Consider the following 24,988-nt stretch of genomic DNA (forward strand, 5'->3'; position numbering starts at 1 on the left):
GGCTACTGTAGACCTTCATTGCAAAACTGTGTTTGAATCAATTATTTGGTGGCATGTGAATATGTTAAGTATAGTTTTATCTAAAAAGGATGACTTTTAATGTTCCACAATTTGTATTTATATTAAATTCACTGAGGAGGATGGTCCTCCCCTTCCTGTTCTGAGGAGACTGTACTGTATGCAGGGTTGGCAGAGTGGCTGATTCTGAGCTGTCCACACAGACAGTGGTCTTCCCTGTGGGCCTGAGCTCCTGTCTTATCTCTACCCTACACTGTTCTGGTCCGGTGGGCCACTCTGATTCAAAGACCGACATGGAAACACGATACATGCACTACAACCTGTGCAGCTAGCGCAAGATCCAGCTACGACAGGGTCATACATCTACCACAGCCACAACGGAGTCCTTCAGCTACCAAAAGGCTAACATAGGGTCCAACTACCGCAGGGCTATCGCAGGGTCCAACTGCTGATTGTACAGAGAGAGATTCAAAGCCATTAAAGAATGAAAGCCCCAATCAGCGAACACTACCCACCAACCAGGACAACTCATTATGGGGCCTCCCACACTCCCAACACAAGACACCCCCTCTCTTCTTTTCCTATTTTTGTTATCATTATATGTTCGACTATGAGAAAAGGAAACAAACCTTGGCCGACCTGCTAATCTAAAAGGCACGCGTCATTCTGTGAGCGAGAGAGAGAGAGATGAAAGAGCGATGATTATGCAACACTGAGCAGCACCGCAGTGCACCCAGTGACATACCCAAGCATGTAATATAGTGCCGCTCTTTTTCATGAAGAGTGCATACCTAAAAAGGGCTATAGGACAGTATAGAAAGATGAACTATATGTCCAACCATGTCTTTCTCTGTGTTTGTTTTGTATTCTATTACATTCAGAGCAATACTGGGACCCCTGTCTCCATTGGGTTCTAATGAAAAACCCTATAGTGGCGGTCCCACCGTCAGTCAGATACAATAGCTATCTTAACTGAGCCACACACAGACACAGACACACACACACACACACACACACACACACACACACACACACACACACACACACACACACACACACACACACACACACACACACACACACACACACACACACAGGGTTTCCACAACTCACAGTTTGTGTCACAGTGTGTGTCTCTTTATTTATTAAGGATACCCATTAGCTGCTGCCAAGGCAGCTGCACTCTTCTTGGGGTCCAGCAACATTAAGGCAGTAATATACAATAAAAGAATACTACATTACATGTCATAACACTTTTCACAACACATTAAGTGTTTGCCCTTAGGCCACTACTCCACTACCACGTATCTACAATACAAAATCCATGTGTATGCTTGTGTCTGTGCCTGTGTGTGTGTGTCTTCAAAGTCCACGCTGTTCCGTAAGGTTTATTTTTGTCTGTTTAAAAAAAATCTGATGTGGAGAGTTTCATGTAGCCATGGCTCTATGTAGTGTGCGACTCCCATAGTCTGTTTCTGACTTGGGGATTGTGAAGAGACCTCTGGTGGCATGTCTTGTGGGGTATGCATGGATGTCTGAGCAGTGTGCTAGTAGTTTAAACAGACACCTCGGTGCATTCAGCATGTCAACACTTCTTACCAGAACAAGTAGTGATGAAGTCAAACTCTCCTCCACGTTTGAGAGATTGACATGCATATTATTCATTTAAGGTCCAGCCCTGTTCTGAGCCAATTGTAATTTTCCTACGTCCTTCTTTGTGGGACCTGACCACACGACTGAACAGTAGTCCAGGCCTGTAGGACCTGCCTTGTTGAGTGTTGCAGCGCTTTATTATGGGCAGACTTCTCCCCATCTTAGCTACTGTTGCATTTAACATGTTTTGACCACGACGGTTTACAATCTAGGGTTACTCCAAGCAGTTTAGTCATCTCAGGTAGCTCAATTTCCACATAATTTATTACATTCTCAACTTGATCAATTTCCACGTGATCCATTTCAAGATTTACTTGTGACTACGGGTTTAGTGAATGATTTATCCCAAATACAATGCTTTAAGTTTTTTGAAATATTTCGGACTAACTTATTTCATGCCACCCATTCTGAAACTGACTGCAGGCCTTTGTTAATTGTTGCAGTGATTTCACTCGCTGTGGTAGCTGACGTGTGTCGCGTTGAGACATCCGCATCCATAGACACTCTGGCTTTACTCAAAGCTTGTCATTAGTAAAGATTGAAAAAAGTAAGGGGCCTAGAGACAGCTTCCCTGAGGAATTGCATTAAAGTGCACCCTCTGTGTTCTGTTAGTCAAGTAACTCCTTATCCACAATATGGCAGGGTGTGTAAAGCCATAACACGTACAGTACCTGTCAAAAAAGTTTGGACACAGCTACCCATTCAAGTTTTTTCTTTAAAAAAAATACGATATTCTACATTGTAGAATAATAGCGAAGACATCAAAACTATGAAATAACACATATGGAATCATGTAGTAACCAAAAAAGTGTTAACTTTGAATGGATTATGATAGAGACATGAAGTTTGGACCATTGATTTTCTTAGAGGATTATCTTTACAATTAACATAGTATTTTACCCATTGGTCAAATATGTGTTTTTAATTGGAGACTTTATATACATAATTACGTGCTTCTTTGTGATGTGAGAGACTGTCTTTGTATGCAAGGCACTTAATCCTAATTGCTCCTGTAAATTAGTCTGCATAAGAGTGTCTGCTAAATGACTAAAATATAAAATGTAAAAGTGTGTGTGTGTGTGTGTGTGTGTGTGTGTGTGTGTGTGTGTGTGTGTGTGTGTGTGTGTGTGTGTGTGTGTGTGTGTGTGTGTGTGGTGTGTGTGTGTGTGTGTGAGCGAGAGAGAGAGAGAGAGAGAGGCTGGTGCAGTTCCTCTAGCTAGTGGGATTTGAAGCCTAGCAGAACGTTTTTTATAAAACCAACAAATAGATGAATTATTGAAGCAAACTAATAGACTTCTGCTCTGATGAATATTTCACAACTAGAGAGAGTGAGAGAGAGAAAGAGTTAGGGAGACACACACACACACACACACACAGGGTGATGGGAAGAGTGTCCTCATTAGGAGTTCAGTAAACTACCAGTGTGTGTGTGTGTGTGTGTGTGTGTGTGTGTGTGTGTGTGTGTGTGTGTGTGCGTGTGTAACTTGCATAGTTTCATCCATTGTGATGCTAAATACACAATTAACACTCCCCTGTGACCTTTTCTCCCTAGCCTGTCCTTCTGTATGCTCTAGTCTGGTCTCCCCTCTGCTCTGTCACTACACACTGTATGACGCAGCCTAGTTTCAGTCACAATATACACTACAGTCGAACCTAGGGTTGGCGTCAATAAACCTGTCCTTCTGTATGCTCTAGTTTAAGTCACAATATACACTACAGTCGAACCTAGGGTTGCCGTCAATAAACCCTGTGACAAGATCAACCAATACAGCAGGGAAGTGTCCTGTGTGGCTCAGTTGGTAGAGCATGTCGCTTGCAACGCCACAGGGTTGTGGGTTTGAGTCCCAAGGGTGACGTAAACGTAAGCCCTCACTGAGTCGCTCTGCGTAAAGAGCGCCTAATATGAGTAAAGTTCGGTGGTTTTGATTTCCATTTCCCTTCCTACTCAAGTCAGTTTACAAGGGCATTGAATACCACAGCAAATACTTTCCACTTTTTTTCCCCCACCTGTTGAGTGGACATACTGATATGATAGAGAAAATATTATGAGTGTGAATATATTTTTTCCAATAGACCTATATATAATTTCTACGGTTTAATTGTTGTGCTCCGTGACATCAGCGATAACTTTCCTTGAACATTTTCTGCTTAATGAGTGCAGTTTCCTGAAGTACAAAGGCATTTGCTCATGATGTATTTATGACACGTCAACATGCCTGCACACATTCCATACGGTATTGCCCTACTTCCTCACGTGGGAGTGTAGTGTTCTGTCTTTCACACATACTCACACTTGCATAAACACACATGCAAGCACACGCACTCATGCACACGCACAGACAGGCACACACACACACATTCACGCACACACAGTTGCCTCTGTTAGGCAGAGCTGTCTGTGCTGGTGTAAGGACAATTTGTTCTGCGCAGGAAACAGAAAAGAGGGGAAAAATGTGTTTCACTCCAAGGTTCCCCCTCCTCTCACCCTATCCCCTTACAACCCCCCCCCCCCCAGCCCATCCCCCAACATCCCTGACACCTGGACATTCCAAATGTTGCCAAGGAAACCAACCTAAGTCCCAATGCTTGTGCTTGTTAGTTACAATGTCCCATTGTCATTATGGCCACTTTTATACACTGTCATTTCAGACATTACTGACTGCACTGGTCAGTGTTCGAATCCCAGAGCGGACGAGGTAAAAAATCTGTCGTTCTGCCCCTGAACAAGGCAGTTAACCCACTGTTCCTGGGCCATCACTGTAAACAAGAAAAAAAAATCTGAGGGTACCGGGCAGTGTGTGTGTATTCCTGTGTACTCCTAAGAATACACACACGACCACAGTGTGTCTAGACTGCCCTGTCGAAAATAACAACTCCCCTTCTGTGTGTTCGACTCTAAATCTCCTGCCCTTAATAGCCACACGCAAACACACACACACACACACACACACACACACACACACACACACACACACACACACACACACACACACACACACACACACACACACACACACACACACACACACACACACACACACACACACACACACACACACAGCCGTGTGAGAGACAGGGTCATAAAAAACAACCCCTATTTCAGTCACACACAAAAACACAGCCCTGTGTGGGAGGCAGGGTTCTAAATAAAACGACCCCTATTTCAAACACTCACTCACAAGTGCACACAGCCCTGTTTGAGAATCAGGGTGGTAAAAACAACCCATATTTCCTGCACATGGCCTCCACCCCCTAACCTCCCTTCTACAGCCACACAACTAGTTCTGCTTGACATCAGGGACAGTTAGTCCTGCCAACAGCTCTCTTCCTAACAGCTCTTTTCCCCCCTGTGTCTGTGTGTTTGTGTCTATGTGTGTGTCAGACTATTAGAAACTAGTGGGCCATGCCATATTTGCAAAAGCTATGAATGGAGAATTCACCGGTTAGTTTACGGTTAGTTTCAGGAAGTCCTCTCTTCCTTGTGACTAATGACCTATGATTCACTTCAATAGCGGTACAGGATCTGGTTCAATCTTTTCACCACTATAATTTAGCATAAGCCTCCCTAAGGTGAAACAAGGACAGAGAGTACACACTGAAAAATAATATTCGGGAAAGGGTGATGGTTCTATGTGGAACCCATTAAGCTCTTCATTGTTTGTTTTTTTAATAGTTGAGAAAAAGGTTATTTTCTCTTTTAGCGATAACTAAAATACAGATATATATATAATATATATGATAGTTGTGCATCTGTGACTTTCCCACTCATCATTATTCAGGATTATCTGTAATCATGGTAGCATCCACGTTAATGTAGAAGAGTTTAGAAACATATTCTAATCTTAATTACAATAAAAGTGACAAAAAAAATGGCAATACATTATGTACAATTCATTTCTATTGGGCACAAAGTCATCTGAAACACTACCAAAACAAACAGCAAATTCATCAAGAAATTTGCAGAGTCACAAGCTTGATATGTAGTCGTTGCGTATGAATATGGGACCAACCACTTAACTTTTTAATACTTGAATACACATATAAGTGAATTTGTCCCAATACTTTTACTCCCCTAAAATGAGGGGACTATGTACAAAAAGTGCTGCTATTTCTAATCAGTTCACCCGATTGGGATGAAAATAACTTAAACACCTCAAATTAAAGCTGACAGTCTGTAAGTGGTTGACTAAATCACTCAGTGGTTCTCAATTCTCTCCTCAGGGACCCCCAGCTGTTCCAGAGGTAATTCACTTGATTCAACTTGGCAATTAACACAATAATAACACCTCTGGAATTTTAACAATATAAAATGGCTGACCTGAATAAAACAACATGTGGTTCTTCAAAAGGATCTACATATCTTGATGGAACCATTCTCCATAAAGATTCTATAAAGAACCATAAAAAAAGGTTCTATATAGCTCCAAAAAGGGTTGTAACCATAGCGGAACCCCTTTTTTGGTGCTATATAGAACCTGTTTTCATGTTCTTCATAGAACCGTAGGAAAGGGTTCTTTATAGCACTGGACAGGTTCCATTTAGAACCTTATGAGCATGGTTCTTTATTGAACCTTTAACAATTGTTCTACAGCGCATTCGGAAAGTATTCAGACCCCTTCACTTTTTCCACATTTTGATACGTTACAGCTTTAATTTAAAATGTATTAAATCATTTTTTCCCCTCAATCTACAAACAATACCCCATAATGACAAAGCAAAACAAAGGTTTTTAGGATTTTTTCAAATGATTTAAAAAATAAAAATTCTTATTTACATAACTATTCAGACATTTTGCTATGAGACTTGAACTTGAGCTCCGTTGCATCCTGTTTCCATTGATCTTCCTTGAGATGTTTCTACAACTTGATTGGAGTCCACCTGTGGTAAATTAAATTGAGTTGACATGATTTAGAATGGCACACACCTGTCTATGTCGGGTCCCACAGTTGACAATGCATGCCAGAGCAAAAACCAAGCTCTGAGGTCAATGGAATTGTCCATAGAGCTCCGAGACAGGATTGTGTTGAGGCAGAGATCTGAGAAGGGTACCTACAAATGTCTGCAGCATTGAAGGTCTCCAAGAACACAGTTGCCTCCATCATTCTTAAATGGAAGAAGTTTGGAACCAACAAGACTCTTCCTAGAGCTGGCCACCCAGCCAAACTGAGCAATCGGGGTGAGAAGGGCCAAGAGGTGACCAAGAAACTGATGGTCACTCTGACAGAGCTCCAGAGTACCTCTGTGGAGATGGGAGATCCTTCCAGAAGGACAACCATCTCTGCAGAACTGCACCAATCAGACCTTTATGGTGGAGTGGCCAGACGTAAGTCACTCCTTAGTAAAAGGCACCTGACAGCCCATTTGGAGTTTGCCAAAAGGCACCTAAAGAACTCGCAGACCATGAAAAACATGATTCTCTGGTCTGATGAAGCCAAGATTGAACTCTTTGACCTGAATGCAAAGCATCACGTCTGGAGGAAACCTTGTACCATCTCTACGAGGATGCATGGTGGTGCTGTGGGGGTGTATTTTAGTGGCAGGGACTGGGAGACTAGTCATGATCGAGGGAAAGGTGAATGGAGCAGAGTGCAGGCAGATCCTTGTTGAAAACCTGCTCGGGACCTCAGACGGGGGTGAAGGTTCACCTTCCAACAGGACAACGACCCTAAGCACAAAGCCAAGACAACTCAAGTCTCTGAATGTCCTTGAGTGGCCCAGCCAGAGCTCAGACTTGAACCCGATCAAAAATCTCTGGAGAGATCTGAAAATTGCTGTGCAGCGATAGTCCCCATCCAACGGGAACATACCAATACCCCCTGTATATAGCCTCGTTATTGTTATGTCATTTTTAATTTTGTATTTTTTTACCATAGTTTATTTTGTAAATATTTTCTTAACTCTATTTCTTGATCTGCATTGTTGGTAAAGGGCTTGTAAGTAAGCACTTCACGGTTAGGTTTACACCTGTTGTATTTGGCGCATGTGACAAAAACAATTTGATTTGATTTTGAAACCTGACAGAGCTTGAGAGGATCTGAAGAGAAGAATGGGAGAAACTCCCTAAATACAGGTTTGCCAAGCTTGTAGCATCATACCCAAGAACACCCAGGGTTGTAATCACTGCCAAAGGTGCTTTAACAAAGCGCAGAGTAAAAGGTCTGACTACTTATGTAAATGCAATATTTCATTATTATAATTTTTATACGTTTGCAAAAATGTCTAAAAACCTGTTTTTGCTTTGTCATTATGGGTTATTGTGGGTAGAAAAAAAACAATTCAATCCATTTCAGAATAAGTCTGTAACGTAACATCTGGAAAAAGCGAAGGGGTCTGGTCTGGTTACAAGCAAAATAACCCCTATCTGGTCTGGATACAAGCCAAACAACCCCTATCTGGTCCAATTTAGATTTTCTGTGTGTATTAAATGTGTTTGTGTAAATCTAAAACTATGTGTGTGTCTGATATTGTTTGACGTCTGTCTGTCTCTTTGTCTGTGCTCGAGTGTCTCCATTGGCCTTTTCCTGTTTTTCCACCTAGGAACTCAGTCCAGAACAATCTAAGATTGGCACTGGCACATAAGAAGGGTGTGTGTGTGAGAGAGCCACAGTGAGGCAAGGTCAAAGAGCCAAACAAATGTCAAACACAGCATGATGCATCTGGCACAACAGCACCGGTGCATTCCTTACCATCCACACACACGCACCTGCATGCATGCGCACATGCACACCACTCACACACACACTGCCCAGGCCCAGCAAACCTAGACACCCAGCTTCTACTGTTTCAAACCCACACACAACTACAGCACTTGCTTGCCTGAAACCTGAAGACTGATAGATCTGAAGACTGTGGTAGCACCCCACACCATAACACTTACAGACATAGGTTCTTAATCTGAGCCAGTTGGCGACAGCAAGAAAATAATTAATGGACATTTTTGTAGGGGTTGATATATTACTAATATGTGAAAATCAAGTCTAAAATTCGTAAGTGGAAATTACACATTTTAGAAGCCTTTTTAAACCTCAAATACACTGCATTGCAGGAAATTTCTCCTGCAACAGGGTGATCAAATTAAGATCCTACATCTGTAAACACAATCAATAAAAAACTAACATTTTCCCTAGAGGCAGCATGCACACTACTAGACCAATACACTAGACCAATACACACACTAAACCAATATACACTCACAAGACCAGACATACAGTAGCCATAACATATGCCACTTCACACAGCTCAGGAGTTCATGGCCTTAGAGTTAAAAAAAGAAAGACAATGAGTCTGTTGATACAGTGTTCATTAAGGCTGCTTCTTTCAAATGGGGCAGAAGGGTATGAAATAGCTCATTTATTATTTTATTGTGGAGCGCAGACTATCAAACTTCTTGTGTAAACACACATACGCACACTCGCAAAACACACACTCAGTCACAATCTTAGAACCCGACACACACAAACATTGCACAATGCACCCTTTCACACACACACAGATACACAAACAAATGCCATGCGCACACACACAAATACATACTCTTCTCTATAGCAGACACCATACATCGCACAGACAGATATACCGGGAAGAAGAAATGTGGGGGTGTATGTTTCATGATTAACTACTCATGGTGTGATTCTGATATCATACATAAACAAAAGTCCTTTTGTTTACCCGACAAAGAATATCAATCAAATGCCGACCGTATTACCTCCCAGGATAATTATCTTTGGTTATAGTCACAGCCGTGTATATTCGCCCTCAAGCCAACACCATGATGGCCCTCAATGAACTACACTGAACTTTATGCAAACTGGAAACCACATATCCTGAGGCAGCATTTATTGTAGCTGGGGATTTTAGCAAAGCAAAACATTGGACCACAGATACTCGATTTTTCAAAATGCCTACAAGGCTCTCCCCTGCCCTCCCTACGGCAAATCTGATCACAAATCCATTTTGCTCACCCCTTCCTATAGGCAGAAACTCAAACAGGAAGTGCCCATGCTAAGGTATTTTCAACACTAGTCTGACCAATCGGAATCCATGCTTCAAGATTGTTTTGATGACGCAGACTGGGATATGTTCCGGGTAGCCTCCGAGTATAACATCGACGACTACACAGATACGGTGACGGAGTTCATCAGGAAGTGTATAGGCGATGAACCCACTGTGAATATCAATAACCTTTTCACACATGAGTTCCAAATATCTCTCACAGTCGCCCCAGTGTGAGTTGTTTTATGCACGTGATGTCAGAATGCACATGCCGTTCCAAAATGTGATTGTTACGCAACAGTACAGTTAACACTTGCTGCCTGCCTGCTAATTATTATGCTATGTTTCAAAATTATTTTCTAGCAAGTTTTGTTTTCTAACAACAGTTTGAATAGAGGTGTGTTCTGCCTACTCATCAATAAACATAGAAGTTGCCCATTTCAGTGTTGCGGACAATTTATGTTTGAGGCTTTACTGAGCCAGACAAACTTCTCTCTTCGAGGAGAGTCCAATCACTTCAACAATGTTTCCGCAGATCAAGTATGCGGACATTTGCGCAGTCTTGCACGAATTGGCACATTTTCTGGCTTTGAGCTCACATTGCCTTCCTTGTTGTTTTCCTTACAAATAATGACTTTGGGCATGTGTGCATTCCTATCAAAGTAAATGTCTTATTTTCTGTATATCATGTTGTCGTTTCTACTGTAGCATACAGTATGTATGTATGTATGTATGTATGTATGTATGTATGTATGTATGTATGTATGTATGTATGTATGTATGCATGTATGTATGGAGCATAACGTATTTACAGTTTTATTCACATGTTTTAAAGTACTGGTGACAAATAATGCATTCCGATTATTGCATAGATTGTAATGGACACCTATGATGTGTGTAAAATACTTTTTTGAAGGTTGTACTGATTATAATGAGCTAATGCTAAGCTATTTGCCAGCTATGTGTGACGCCATGTTAATTGACATTATACAATGCATTCTGGGTGTCAGGTAAATAAATGTCTGTCAGACCAAAGATGTTATAATGAGGTGAAGGGTAAACTTCTGGAAGTGAATGATTATAGATGACAGAACCCCCTTCAACATGCATACTGCAAACAGACCAAACTAATCTTGTCTCCTCTTATTATCTTTGGTTGACGCGAAAAAACATACATGGTGGCGTGCACAAACTACCCATCGTCGGATTACTTTAGACTCTAGAAAGTGTTTTACCCAATTATTTGAATCAATGGAGAGCAAACCCGTGATGCGATGATTTATAAATAGTAATTGCTATTAGCTAATTCATATTGTGGTTTCTGACAGCCGAGAATTTTCTAAATATGACCACGTTACATCAATCTTTCCTCAGTTAACGCTAGGACTAATGTAGCCCACATTTTCCGGTTTGAATGATTGTGTTATGCTGTCACTACTTATGTGAATGTCTGAAAACTGCATCCAAAAATAAACTGGTCACATTCAGGATATAACTTTGTAAGGACTGTGTTTGTGCAAAAATGTGCAAAAATGCTGACTGTTGCGTCAATTGAAACAGGACGTTCTAAATGAGCATTCTAATCAAACCGGTTTGAGTGTATGCTGCAGGGACTGCTGTAGAATTATCATACACGTTTTTAAAAATCTACCCAAACCAGAATTTGTGGATAGATGGCAGCATTTGCGCAAAACCTGATAACGAACCACCGCATTTAACCATGGCAAGGTGACGGGGATATGGTTGAATACAAACAGTGTAGTTATTCCCTCCGTAAGGCAATCAAACAGGCAAAACGTCAGTACAGAGACAAAGTGGAGTCACAATTCAAACGGCTCAGACAGGATGCGTATGGGAGGGTCTACAGACAACCACAGACTACAAAGGGAAAACCAGCCACGTCGCGGACATGGATGTCTTGCTTCCGGACAAGCTAAACACCTTCATAGTCCACTTTGAGGATAACACAGTGCCCCCTACGTAGCCTGCTACCAAGGACTGTGGGCTCTCCTTCTCTGTGGCCGATGTGAGTAAGATGTTTAAGCGTGTTAACCCTTGCAAGGCTGTCGACCCAGACAGCATCCCTAGCCACGTCCTAGAGGATGCGCAGACCAGCTGGCTGGAATGTTTACAGACTTGTTTACAGACGTTCATTCTCTCCCTATCCCAGTCTGCTGTCCCGACTTGCTTCAAGTTGTCCAACATTGTTCCTGTACCCAAGAAAACAAAGGTAACTGAACTAAATAACTATTGCCCATGTAGCACTCACTTCTGTTATCATGGAGTGCTTTGAGAGGCTAGTTAATGATCTTATCATATCACCTCTACTTTACCTGACACCCTAGACCCACTTCAATTTACCTCCCCAATAGATGCACAGACCAAGCAATCGACATCACACTGCACACTATAGTCAATGAACAGAATGCTGTTCATTGACTATAGCTCAGCATTCAACACCACAGTACCCTCCAAGCTCATCATTAAGCTTTGGGCCCTGGGTCTGAACCCCACCCTGTGCAACTGCGTCCTGGACTTCCTGACGGGCCTCCCCAGGTGGTGAAAGTAGGAAACAACACCTACACTTTGCTGATCCTCAACACAGGGGCCCCACAAGGGTGCATGCTCAGCTCCCTCCTGTACTACCTGTTCAGCCATGACTGCGTGGCCAGCACGCCTCCAACTCAATCATCAAGTTTGCAGATGACACAACAGTAGTGGGCCTGATAACCAACATTGACAAGACAACCTACAGGGAGGAGGTGAGGGCCCTGGGAGAGTGGTGCCAGGAAAATAACATATCACTCAACATCAACAAAACCAAGGAGCTGATCTTGGACTTCATGAAAAAGCAGATGGAGCTCACACCTATCTACATTGGGGGTACTGTAGTGAATAAGGTGGAATGCTTCAAGTTCCTCAGCATACACATCACTGACAAACTGAAATGGTCCACCCACACAGACAGTGTGGTGAAGAAGGAGCAATAGAGCCTCTTCAAACTCGATTAATACATTTGTCTTGGCCCCTAAAACCCTCACAAACCTTTACAGATGCCCAATTGAGAGCATCCTGTTGGGCTGTATTACCGCGTGATACGGCAACTGCACTGCCCGCAACCAGGGGCAAACTACCTGCCCTCCAGGAAACCTACAACACAGGAAGGCCATCCAGAAGGCAAGGTCAGTACAGGTGCATCAAAGCTGGAACCAAGATACTGAAAAACAACTTCTATCTCAAGGCCATCAGACTGTTAAATAGCCATCACTAGCCGGCTTCCACCCGGTTGCACAAGCCTTTACCTTAGAGAATGCTGCCCTATATACATAGACTTGGAATCACTGGCCACTTTAGTAATGGAACACTAGTCACTTTAATAATGTTTACATACTGCTTTACTCATCTCATATGTATTTACTGTATTCTATTCTACTGTATTTTAGTCAATGCCAGTCCGACATTACTCAATCTAATATTAATATTTTTCTTAAATCTTTTACTTTTAGATTTGTGTGTATTGTTGTGAATTGTTAGATACTACTGCACTGTTGGAGCTAGGAACAGAAGCATTTTGTTACACCCACAATAACATCTGCTACAAATCTGATTTGAATTTGACATACAGTATATCACTCTCCTCTCTCTTTCTGTTCCACGGTGGTTTACGACCAGCAGCAATTACACCTTTTGTTGAGGGGGCCAGGTCAAAGGGCAGAGTGGGAGAGGGAGGGCCCCCATTCACACAGCCCAAATGGAAGCATGTCTATAAAACTCTGAGCTTTTAATGTCCACCCAACACACTAAAAAATAATGGTTCTAAATAATGCCAGACAGGGCTTCTTTGGCTTGTAACCATAGCGGCACCCTTTTTGGTGCTATATATAGAACCCTTTTTTGAAGGTTCTACGAGGAACCTGTACAGTGCTATAAAGAACCCTTTCCTAAGGCTCTATATAGCACCAAAAACAGGTTCCGCTATGGTTGCAACCCTTTTTTATGGTTCTTTATAGAACCTTCATGCAGAATGGTTCAAATAAAGAACCTTTCCCAATCTGAAACACTCTTGGTAGATCCTTTTGAGGAACCATACAGATTGTTTTATTCAGGTCAGCCATATTGTATTGTCAAACATGTTATTATTGTGTTAATTGTTGAATCAGAGTGAGCTGAATTAGGTGAGCTACCTTGGAAACAACTGGGGGTCCCTGAGGAGAGCGCCACTGACTGGTTTAGTCAACCATTTTCAATTGACACAAGACCATAAATGAGTCTTTCACAAGACAATATACAATAGGTAACAGCGTAACACCACACATTAAATTAACTGGATTGACGCTCTCATTCAAGGTTAAACAAAAAGAGCTGTGTGCAACCCCCCCCCCCCCCCCCCCCCAAATATTAAAATGAGCCACCTACCCTACATTTTAATTATCACTAAAAGAGCAAAGAACCATTGAAGGGCTCAGAGGGTTCTTTGAGTCATTATGGTTCCACATAGAATCGTCACCCTGCCCAAAGAACCCTTGAGGAATCCACATTTTTGAGTGTGAACAGCCATAGCTTGTGACTTTCCACTGGACATCAGCACAAATGTGTGTACCTTCATGACCAACACTATTATATCAACATTCTAACCGCTTTCTATATCCTCACTGATCCTCCACGGAAAAGTGAACATGTTTGTCTCATGGATAATAAACTCTATCCATATTTAAATAGAAATCCAATCTGTAATTTCTCATGCGTCATCACACAATGTCCTGAACAAGTACGTTCAAGACAAAGCGTGGAGCAAGAGTGAACTGCAAGAGACACACCTGACATGTCTCTACACATACACGCCAAGTCACAGACCACGCAATCAACACAGCAATGAAGTCTGGGAAAGGTAGGAGGAAGTCAAAAAAGGCCTCTTGATTCACTACTCTACATACTGTAAGATCTATGTATGCTAAGTACAATAAAACATCTGACGTGCAAATCCATTGCATGACGTCGATAATGTTGACCAATGGTAAGTCGTAATGGTCTGCTGGCATGGAAGTAAGACAGACCATAAAACAAGGGTTACCAGACAAGTTCAAACACCAGATTGTAGATTCATCTATCCTCCGGCAACAGGTAGTTCATCTGACATTCCTTAGGAACCTATCAAGAGGGGGATGAGGGAGCGAGAGAAGAGGGGGATGAATGGAAAGTGGAACGAAAGGGAAGGAGGAGATAGGAGAGCTATGTGGCTACATCCCATCTCCTTAGACAAACACTGAAGCAGATTATCAGACTACTCAACCAACCATACTTTATCTGTCACTTTCGCTATGTAACAAAAGCAAGGACAGACAGGTTGCTTAGAGTAGTTATTGAGATCCTTTAAATGCACTTCAAGTAAAGCTTGATTGGCTTTGATGTGGCACCTGGGTAAACAGCAGCTAATAGAAATCTGTGTGGAAGTTGTGGAAGTTAAGACGATTTGAGTCCGATTCCTCTGCTGTTGCTCCGTCCAGGTTGCAGCCATGCTGAGTATTTCTCCAGAGGATAGAGTGTATCAGCCCATGTCTCCCCAGTCTCTGTGTTCCGTAGCGTTCAGTTCCACCTCACTAAGAGTAACGCCGGAACTATATCAGATGTTCCGCGACGGTCCCATTCACTTCACTGATTCTCATCGCCTCGGGAACGCTGTTCTGTAATTCCATAATTCCCGCTCGGTGGTCCTAGTAACCCCTCTTCTCCGTCTGGCTGGCCGCTCCAAGGCCACTTCCTTCCCTTCCCTTCCGGGCTTCTCCCCTCTCAGCTGCCTGCCTGCCGGCCCAGCCCTCACTATTAATAGGACAACAATAACAACCAACCGCCCGGCCCTGGCCAGCGCTGACCCTGAGACGGGGGTCGAGGAGAACATACGGTATCACAACAATAACTGGAGTACACTAGACAAGGACCCACATGGGCAGAATATATCACCATGACAACTAGACTAGGGCAGCTAAAATCCATGCCGCGTGATACAGTATAAAGGCTTGATAAGTCCTCAAATGGTATACAACACATGATATAAAGCCTTGAATTACTTTTGATGTAAATAGGCTACTTATGCTAAATCTCAAAAGCTGTGAAAGTCACAAGAGTGCTTGCATTTGCTGTGAATGACATGCTAAACACCAAAATTATATTTATGTCAATCCGAAATACTGTCATTACGGAGGTTGCAGTCCGTTCACGCTGGTTGGGTTGATGGTCTCGTTTTTGGGTCAAGGTGTTGTAACATAGTGCTGCATGCTAAAATGAGTTGGTCGCTTACTTGTCACATGAGCAGAATACCACAGGTGTAAACCGCACTGCGAAGTGCTTACTTAAAGGCTCTTCCTCAACAATGCCGTGTTCAATATCGAAGGTGCAAAATAGAAAATCCAACTTTCAACACTAGGTCAGACCAAAAATAAAAGCGAGCAGGAAATATAACACATGATTGTAAGTTACGTATGGTCAGCAACCGTACCACATCAACGTGCAGGGATACGGTGGTATTGTACATGTAGTCAAGGCTAAAGTGAGTAGGCAGCAAGATAAATAATAATGAAATAGTAACGGTAGCTTGCATGATTATATGAGTTATCTACAGTAGTCAAGGAAACAGCCTCTGGTTGTAGGCAGGCAGTAGACAGTAATCCTGCAGACTTGATACATGTGGGAATGAGACTGCTAAAGTAGTTAACTACCACCCTCTCCTCTCTTCCTTCCTCACTGCACTGTGTTGAAATGTGACTCCCCACTCCAGATTATAAACTGGGAGCCGTCTTGAACCAAGCAGAGCTACCCAGAAACACACACCAGAGAGAGAGAGAGAGAGACATTAATTAGAGAACTGGAGACTCGAGAAAGTATGGGGAAACACAGCATACAGTAGTCAAGAAAGAGAATGAGAGCTGAGCTAGAATTTCCACTGTCCGTTTTGAAGTGTTTCACTGCTCCTGTTTTGTCCTACCAAGAGAGCAGAGTTGTTAAACACATGTAACGGACCCTTTGTCTCTTTCAGTCTTTTTCTCCCTCAGTTTTTTCACTCTGTCTGTTCTTACAGAGGGGCCAGTCTGTTCATTCAGTGAGGGCTCTCTGTCTTCTGCTTTACTCAGAGGAGTGTATCTCCACACCTCCCTCTCTTCCCCCGCTCCACAAAGCCAGCATTCCCACAGAAACCCCCTCAAACTCTGGATTGAAATACTACTCCCATTTTACCTCCTGTCTCCTTCCCTCTCACCCCGACAAACAGCAGCAGTAAACGGCAAAAGCTGCGAGGCTCTTACCTCAGACGAGCTCCCACTCCAGCCAGGAAAAAACAGGGAATGTCATCCTCAACGCTCCGCACGGAAAGGCAAGAGCAACAAGTAGTAACAAGGAACGATTTCCCCCTCCCTTCTCCCCCTCTCTTTCTATCACTCTGCCTCTGCCTCTGCTTCGCTCCACTCCACTCACTCAGCTGCAGTGGTCTGAGGGAGTGTGTGAGAGTGTGTGCTCTCTCTCTCTGCCTGTCTCTCTCTCTCTCTCTCTCTCTCTCTCTCTCTCTCTCTCTCTCTCACACACACACACACACTTTTCTTTCCCTACCCCATGCCCTCTTGCTTGCTTTCCCATTTTCAAGCCTTGGAACTAAGGGAACAGCGAAGACATGAGACATGCAGCTCAACAAGCACCCCTATTTATCTTGTTTAAGGAATATACAATTATCCTACGTAGACTAGCCTACAACACCACAATGCAATGAATAATCGAATTATTGCTTTCTAATGAGTAATAAAGTCTAGAAAGGCACAGCAGCAGCCGTCTGGCTGTATTTTTACTTCTGATACCGAGATGCTGTCACGTTCTGACCTTAGTTCCCTTGTGAAGTGTTTTAGTATGGTCAGGGCGTGAGTTGGGTGGGCAGTCTATGTTCTTTTTTCTATGATTTGGTATTTCTGTGTTTGGCCTGGTATGGTTCTCAATCAGAGGCAGCTGTCAATCATTGTCCCTGATTGAGAACCATACTTAGGCAGCCTGTTTTCACCCTTGAGTTGTGAGTGATTATTTTTCTGTTTAGTGTGTTTTGCACTTCCACCGATGACCGTTACAGAATCACCCACCAAGAAAGGACCAAGCAGCGTGGTGACGATAGGCAGCGGTACCTAGAGAACTGGACTTGGGAGGAGATATTAGACGGCAAGGGACCCTGGTCACAGGCTGGCGAATATCGCCGCCCCAAGGCGGGAGCTGGAGGCAGCGAAAGCCGAGAGGCGGCTAGCACGGCAGCGCAGCAGGGACGAGAGGCAGGCCCAAAAATGTATTGGGGGGTGGAGGGTGGCAAGTCAGGTAGGAGACCTGAGCCGACTCCCCGTGCTTACCATGGAGAGAGGTGGACCGGACAGGCACTGTGTTATGCCGTGAGGCGCACGGTGTTCCTGGTGCGCAGGCATAGCCCGGTGCGCTACATCGCAGCGCCTCATATCGGCCGGGCTAGAGTGGGCATCGAGCCAGGTGCCATGAAGCCGGCTCAGCGCATCTGGTCTCCAGTGCGTCTCCTTGGGCTGGGGTACATGGCACCAGCCCTACGCACGGCGTCCCCGGTTCGCCAGCACAGCCCAGTGCGGTCTGTTCCACCTCTCCACACTGGCCTGGTGACGGGGACTATCCATCCAGGTAGGGTTGTGCGCCTCCACGGTCCGGTCTATCCGGTGCCTCCTCCACGCACCAGGCCTCCGGTGGCAGCCCCACGCACCAGGCTGTCTCTCCGTCTCCTTCCTCCAGGTGCTCCCGTCTGTCCTGAGCTGCCGGAGTCTCCCGTCTGTCCTGAGCTGCCGGAGACGCCCGTCTGTCCTGAGCTGCCGGAGCCGCCCGCCAGTCAGGAGCTGTCGGAGCCGCCCGCCAGTCAGGAGCTGCCGGAGCCGCCCTTTACAATCATACCCATAACATGTCAAATATAGAGAGTGGTACTCAGTAAAGATAAAAACGAAATTGCCCTTCTTTGCAAGTCATTTGAAAACCTCCCTGGTCTTTGTGGTTGAATTTGTAATTTAAATTCACTGCTCAACTGAGGGACCTTACAGATAATTGTATGTGTGGGGTACAGCGATGAGGTAGTCATTAAAATCAAGTTAAACACTATTATTGCACACAGAGTGAATTCATACAACTTATTTAGTGACTTGTTAAGCAAATGTTTACTCCTGAACTTCTGTAGGCTTGCCATAACAAAGTGGTTGAATACTTATAGACTGAAGATATTTCAGTTTTTCTTTCTTTATTCATTTGTCAAATTAAAAGTGTAACTCCACTTTTACATTATGGGGTATTGTGTGTAGGCCAGTGACAAAATATCTCAATTTAATTCATTTTAAATTCAGGCTGTAACACAACAAGATGTGGAAACAGCCAAAGGTGTGAATACTTTCTGAAGGCACTGCATGTGTATTTTTTTAACTGACAAATCAAATCAATCAATCCAAACTGTGCAGCGGCCATTTGATGAATAGAAAGAGATCTGTTTCAAAACACCAAAAAGTGTGATGACATTCAGAGTTTGTCAAGCCAATACCTTGATACTGGGTTGGCCTACAAGGTAGGGAGGGATGTATTTTGTTTTTGTCGAGATTGACAGTCTATTTATTGTTGTGTTGAAAACGAAAAACATGACTTTGAAGCGCCTGAAGATGGTATGCTTTGTGCATTGGTTGTGTGGTGCATATACAGTGGCTTGCGAAAGTATTAACCCCCTTGGTATTTTTCCTATTTTGTTGCCTTACAATCTGGAATTAAAATATATTTTTTTTGGGGGGGGGGGGGGGTGTATAATTTGATTTACACAACATGCCTACCACTTTGAAGATGCAAAATATTTTTTTTTATTGTGAAACAAACAACAAATAAGACAACAAATCTGAAAACTTGCATAACTATTCAACCCCCCAAAGTCAATACTTTGTAGAGCCACCTTTTGCAGCAATTACAGCTGCAAGTCTCTTGGAGTATGTCTCTATAATCTTGGCACATCTAGCCACTGGGATTTTTGCCCATTCTTCAAGGCAAAACTGCTCCAGCTCCTTCAAGTAGGGTCATTGTCCTGCTGAAAGGTGAAACTCGGTCCAGGTCCAGGTCTGGAAGACTGAAACAGGTTTCCCTCAAGAATTACCCTGTATTTAGCGCCATCCATCATTCCTTCAATTCTGACCAGTTTCCCAGTCTCTGCCGATGAAAAACATCCCCACAGCATGATGCTGCCACCACCATGCATCACTGTGGGGATGGTGATCTCGGGGTGATGAAGGTCTTGGGTTCGCGCCAGACATAGCATTTTTCTTGATGGCTAAAAAGCTAAATTTTTCTCTCATCTGACCAGAGTACCTTCTTCCATATGTTTGCAGAGTCTCCCACATGCCTTTTGGCAAACACCAAACTGTTTGCTTATTTTTTTCTTTAAGCAGCAATGGCTTTTTTTCTGCCCACTCTTCCGTAAAGCACAGCTCTGTGGAGTGTACGGCTTAAAGTGGTCCTATGGACAGATTCTCCAATCTCCGCTGTGGAGCTTTGCAGCTCCTTTAGGGTTATCTTTGGTCTCTTTGCTGCCTCTCTGATTAATGCCCTCCTTGCCTGGTCCATGAGTTTTGGTGGGCGGCCCTCTCTTGGCAGGTTTGTTGTGGTGCCGTATTCATTACATTTTTTAATAAAGGATGTAATGGTGCTCTGTGGGATGTTCAAAGTTTCTGATATTTTTTTATAATCCAACCCTGATCTGTACTTCTCCACAACTTTGTCCTTGACCTGTTTGGAGAGCTCCTTGATCTTCATGGTGCCGCTTGCTTGGTGGTGCCCCTTGCTCAATGGTGTTGCAGACTCTGGGGCCTTTCAGAACAGGTGAATATATACTGAGATCATATGACAGATCATGTGACACTTAAATAAAGTCCACCTGTGTACAATCTAACTAATTATGTGACTTCTGAAGGTAATTGATTGCACCAGATCTTATTTAGGGGCTTCATAGCAAAGGGGGTGGAATACATATGCATGCACCACTTTTCCATTTACCATTTTTAGTTATTTTTAGAAACAACTAATTGTTTCTTCATTTCACCAATTTGGACTATTTTATGTATGTCCATTACATGAAATCAAAATAAAAATCAATTTAAATTACAGGTTGTAATGCAACAAAATAGGGACAACGCCAAGGGAGATGAATACTTTTGCAAGGCACTGTATTTTATATAATTATAAACATGGCTAGCTGATCATTGTCTGATGCCGGCTCTGATTGTAATGTAGGCCTAATGTAACAGGCAGGGAGAGTGAGCTTGTCCATGGTGGTCGGCAATCCCTCAACGTTCTGGCCCATTCTCTGCATGGCGTTGACTGTGCAACGTAAGAATGACAACGTGGATAAGTCGATATCCACTTTTAGAAACACAGTGTCTCTACAGTTATTGTTATTTGTAGTTGTAAATATTATGTTGAGTTAAGTCTATGAGGGAGGAGGGTGTGCAATTTGTTTTTACAGTGCAAGGGAAGGGTCAGGCGAAAAAAATTTAACATTGGGGAGGGTGTTTTCCTTGTAGACCTATTTGGCGGGGAAACGGTGAAGCCAGCTGTATAGACTATTTCTTGTTTCTGTTTACAAGTCTTTTATTGAAGAATTTGAAACCATGCGGTGTCTGTTTTCTGCTCTTCATTAAATCATGCATAGCTGTTAGTATCTATAGCATTCCACATTTTGATTTTACACATTTCACTTATGAAAATAGAATATTCCATAAAAAAAACAAATATCTGGTAAAAGGGCGGACATTTGGACGTTTCAATTGAAAAAAGACTCGGTCACATGACTAATGAAATTTGAACAGCCAGATCTGAATAAATGGGTTGGATGGATGGCTTTGATTGTCCAGAAAACTAATTGCAAGTCCTTCATATGTTAACAATCCAAATATTCTGCTTAAAAAGATCTTGCACTACTACCCTCAGCATTCATTATTCTTAGAGGAGGTCAGAACAAGCAACAGGGAGGTCACCAGAGTTTCATAACCAGGGGCTCAGCCCTGAAGACCAGGGGCTGACAGGGAACCGCAAATCGTCATTGCCTTTTCTAAAACAATTTCCTGCAATTCTACATCGTTTTGCATGACTGGAGACATTACAATAACATTTTTTAATACCACAAAAATCACAAAATCACAAGATACACTGACATTGACATACTGAGATCAATAAAACGAACAACCCTGGTCTTAAATGCAACCAATAGCATAGGCCAATGAAAAGAGTGAATACACAGATTGTAGGCCTACAATATGGGGAGGAAATGAGAGTCCACCAACTTTCCAGTGGCACTCACATACCTAAGGTCCTGGCGACGTCCCTAACTGAATTTATCGTCTCTGTGCTTCCCAAAGATATCCCGGCGCACGAAGGCTACACCTACAGACGGGAACGACAGAGTGCAAATAAGTTATTCCGGAAGTGCAGGGGTCACATACTGTAACGCTCACTGACGGTGTTATCTCCAAATGATGCTGGATACACGGTTCTTTCAGGGTCCAGAACATCCACTGGAGAAGCTCCGGACATACTTTCAGGCAACATGGGTTGGGCAGAAGGTCGGACGTATTCGAAGAAAGCCAATAGGCATGTCTTGATTAACATAGTAATGGCTTTATTACTCAAATTTTTATTATCGATGAGAGCCCAAGGCCAATAACATGGTTTCTTTTTTTCATTTCAGAATTATGGAACCGCTATGACGCTGGTCCTGCAAGACATGGCGAATCTTGTCGCTACCCACCCCACCGTTTGGACGTTAAATCGAGCCATTGCAACGACAGCAGCAAAGAGGCTAAATGAGAACGGAGCAGCAACTTGCTGGCGTTCCACCGCCATGGCAAAGTCCTCGCTGGCGCAAGCAACAGAAGGATCTGAAGTCACTGGTTCAGAAGTACACCACGACTGAGCGGCTGGAGTCTTACCTGAAGAGCGTTGGCTACACTTTTAAGTTGCCGTTTCAAGTTGCATCTGAGAAAAATGAGCGCCTAGCCTACTTCGACACTTATTTATGACACATCCATTTCAATCCTTTTCAATGACCCCAAAATCCCTTTGAGACCAGAACACTAAGCACATTCTTGGAAGATTTTTTCCTGAACTTGTTTTTATGGCCCTGCATTCATGTAGCTTATTCTTATTTTTGGTATTTTTTGGAGTACATGTTTTAGGCCTACTTATTGTTGCACCAGGATTTCTGTATTTTCCTAAGCTTTTCCATTGATAAGTACATGTTTTATAGGGAATGGTTGGTGTTAATGGGTAGTGTAAAAAAAGATAAAAAATGAAAATACATTATTTAAAATTAAAATACATTGTAGAAACTAGACGGGCTATTGGCTGTTTTTATCATTCAGCCTTTATATAACCATATGAACAAATTTATATAAAACATTCTGCGGATATGAACGACTTTGCATAGGCCTACGCTACAATATTCTGCCCATATAAAGGAATGCATGTGCAATATTTGTAGACATACATGATTTAATGAAAAGCAGTAAACATTCACATTTAATAACAGACTCAAACACAATCACACAATAGTCTACAGCTGGCTTCACAGCTTCCCCAGCGCTTCACAATTTCCCGGGAAAACTGAACATTTTGTAGAGGAGGAAGGAGTTCGCTTTTGCTGCAATGTTCACGTTAAAATATTACGTTGTGCAGGTGCTTCGAGTTGGATCAGACCCCCTCCAGTAAAATTTGAACTGTCCCTAAATGCTTCAGTCACTCTCTTTATCTCCTTCCTTCTCATACACAATGTCACTCTCTCCCTCACACATACACACTTTCCCCCTGCATGTGTGCAGAGGGAATGCCGTTGTGTTCCAGTGCAACCCAGGCTCAGAGGGGGCGGGATCTAGACCTCAGAGAGCAGAATTCCTTCCTGAGAATGGTCCAATCAGAGCCAGAGCTGTGGTTGACCAGAAGAAAAGTGCATGGCTGAGGCCAGGACTCTCTCCCCACCAAACTACATCTAGAAAGAAGACTCTTACTACTCTCACATATACATACAGGCTATTCCACCGCTATAACTTCATGCCCTCCTACAATATTCATTATAACACTATTATAAAGAACTTACACTGTAGTTGACTTGGCTGTTCCATACATGGATAACGTGAACTTAAATCTTTCTTTCTCCTCCCTCCCAACCTGATCAATCCTCTCAGGTTTCTGCTGCTGTTCTAGCCCGGGAGGAAGAGAGACATTCATCCACAGAATCGACATAATACCTCCTCCTCCACCTCCACACTCCTCCCAAGCCCCACCAACAGGTCTACTACCTCATCCCCCTCTAAACACCTCACAATTCCTCAATTAAACCCACCACAAAGCCTACCAGATCATCCCCTCACCACTACCCCCTATAACTGTACCACGGGACTACAAACTACCCTTATAGAAGACATACCAGTACATCCACTCGCCAGACCTTAACCTTTCCCTAAGCGTTTCAAACAGGACTACAACCCTTCAAACAGGACTATAACCCTTCAAACAGGACTACAACCCTTCAAACAGGACTACAACCCTTCAAACAGGACTACAACCCTTCAAACAGGACTACAACCCTCCAAACAGGACTACAACCCTTCAAACAGGACTACAACCCTTCAAACAGGACTACAACCCTTCAAACAGGACTACAACCCTTCAAACAGGACTACAACCTTTCAAACCGGACTACAAAGTCTCAGTGGTTAGAGCGTTCGGCCAGTAACTGAAAGGTTGCTGGATCGAATCCCCGAGCTGACAAGGTGAAAATCTGTCATTCTGCCCCTGAGCAAGGCAGTTTAACCCACTGTTTCCCGTGCGCCAAAGACGTGGATGTCAATTAAGGCAGTTAAATTAATCAATTAAACCTATATGATTCAGAAGGGTTGGGTTAAATGCGGAAGACACATTTCAGTTGAAGGCAGTCAGTTGTACAACTGACTAGGTATCCCCCTTTCCCATTCCTGTTAAGCTCTTCTGACTCCACTATGATTTACTGAGAGAGGGGGGAGGATAGACAGACATACCGGTCTCATACCGGGATACCGATTACCTGCATTATACCCTAACACACATACACTTGCACAGAAAAACAAACAGAGGGAGGAAGAGAGGGGTTGGTGCCAGAGGAGAAGGATAGAGGGAGAGACACAGCCATCCTGATAGCCCTCCTGACAACCCCCCATACCCACTGAGAACAGACCTTCTGTTTGAGGACCAACTAGGTTAACCTAGCCACATAATAGTACACTCAGGCACAAACGACCTG

General features: G+C 43.3%; 1 protein-coding gene across 4 annotated transcripts in view; it reads right to left on the reverse strand.

Moving 5' to 3' along the window:
* The window catches only part of dab2ipb (DAB2 interacting protein b), a 246,587-nt gene that overhangs the window by 195,671 nt on the left and 25,928 nt on the right, over positions 1 to 24,988 (reverse strand). For 2 of the 4 annotated variants that reach the window (XM_090227121.1, XM_036968136.2), the window contains exon 1: positions 16,959 to 17,211. The exons of the other annotated variants lie outside the window; for them this stretch is intronic. The gene's annotated coding sequence lies outside the window, so the exon portion shown is untranslated. Of the gene's footprint in view, positions 1 to 16,958; positions 17,212 to 24,988 lie in introns of those variants that run through there. 4 annotated transcript variants of the gene reach the window in all.

This window comes from Oncorhynchus mykiss, chromosome 29, assembly GCF_057628025.1.
Source record: "Oncorhynchus mykiss isolate SJ-2025 chromosome 29, ASM5762802v1, whole genome shotgun sequence".
Classification (NCBI taxonomy): Eukaryota; Metazoa; Chordata; class Actinopteri; order Salmoniformes; family Salmonidae; genus Oncorhynchus; species Oncorhynchus mykiss.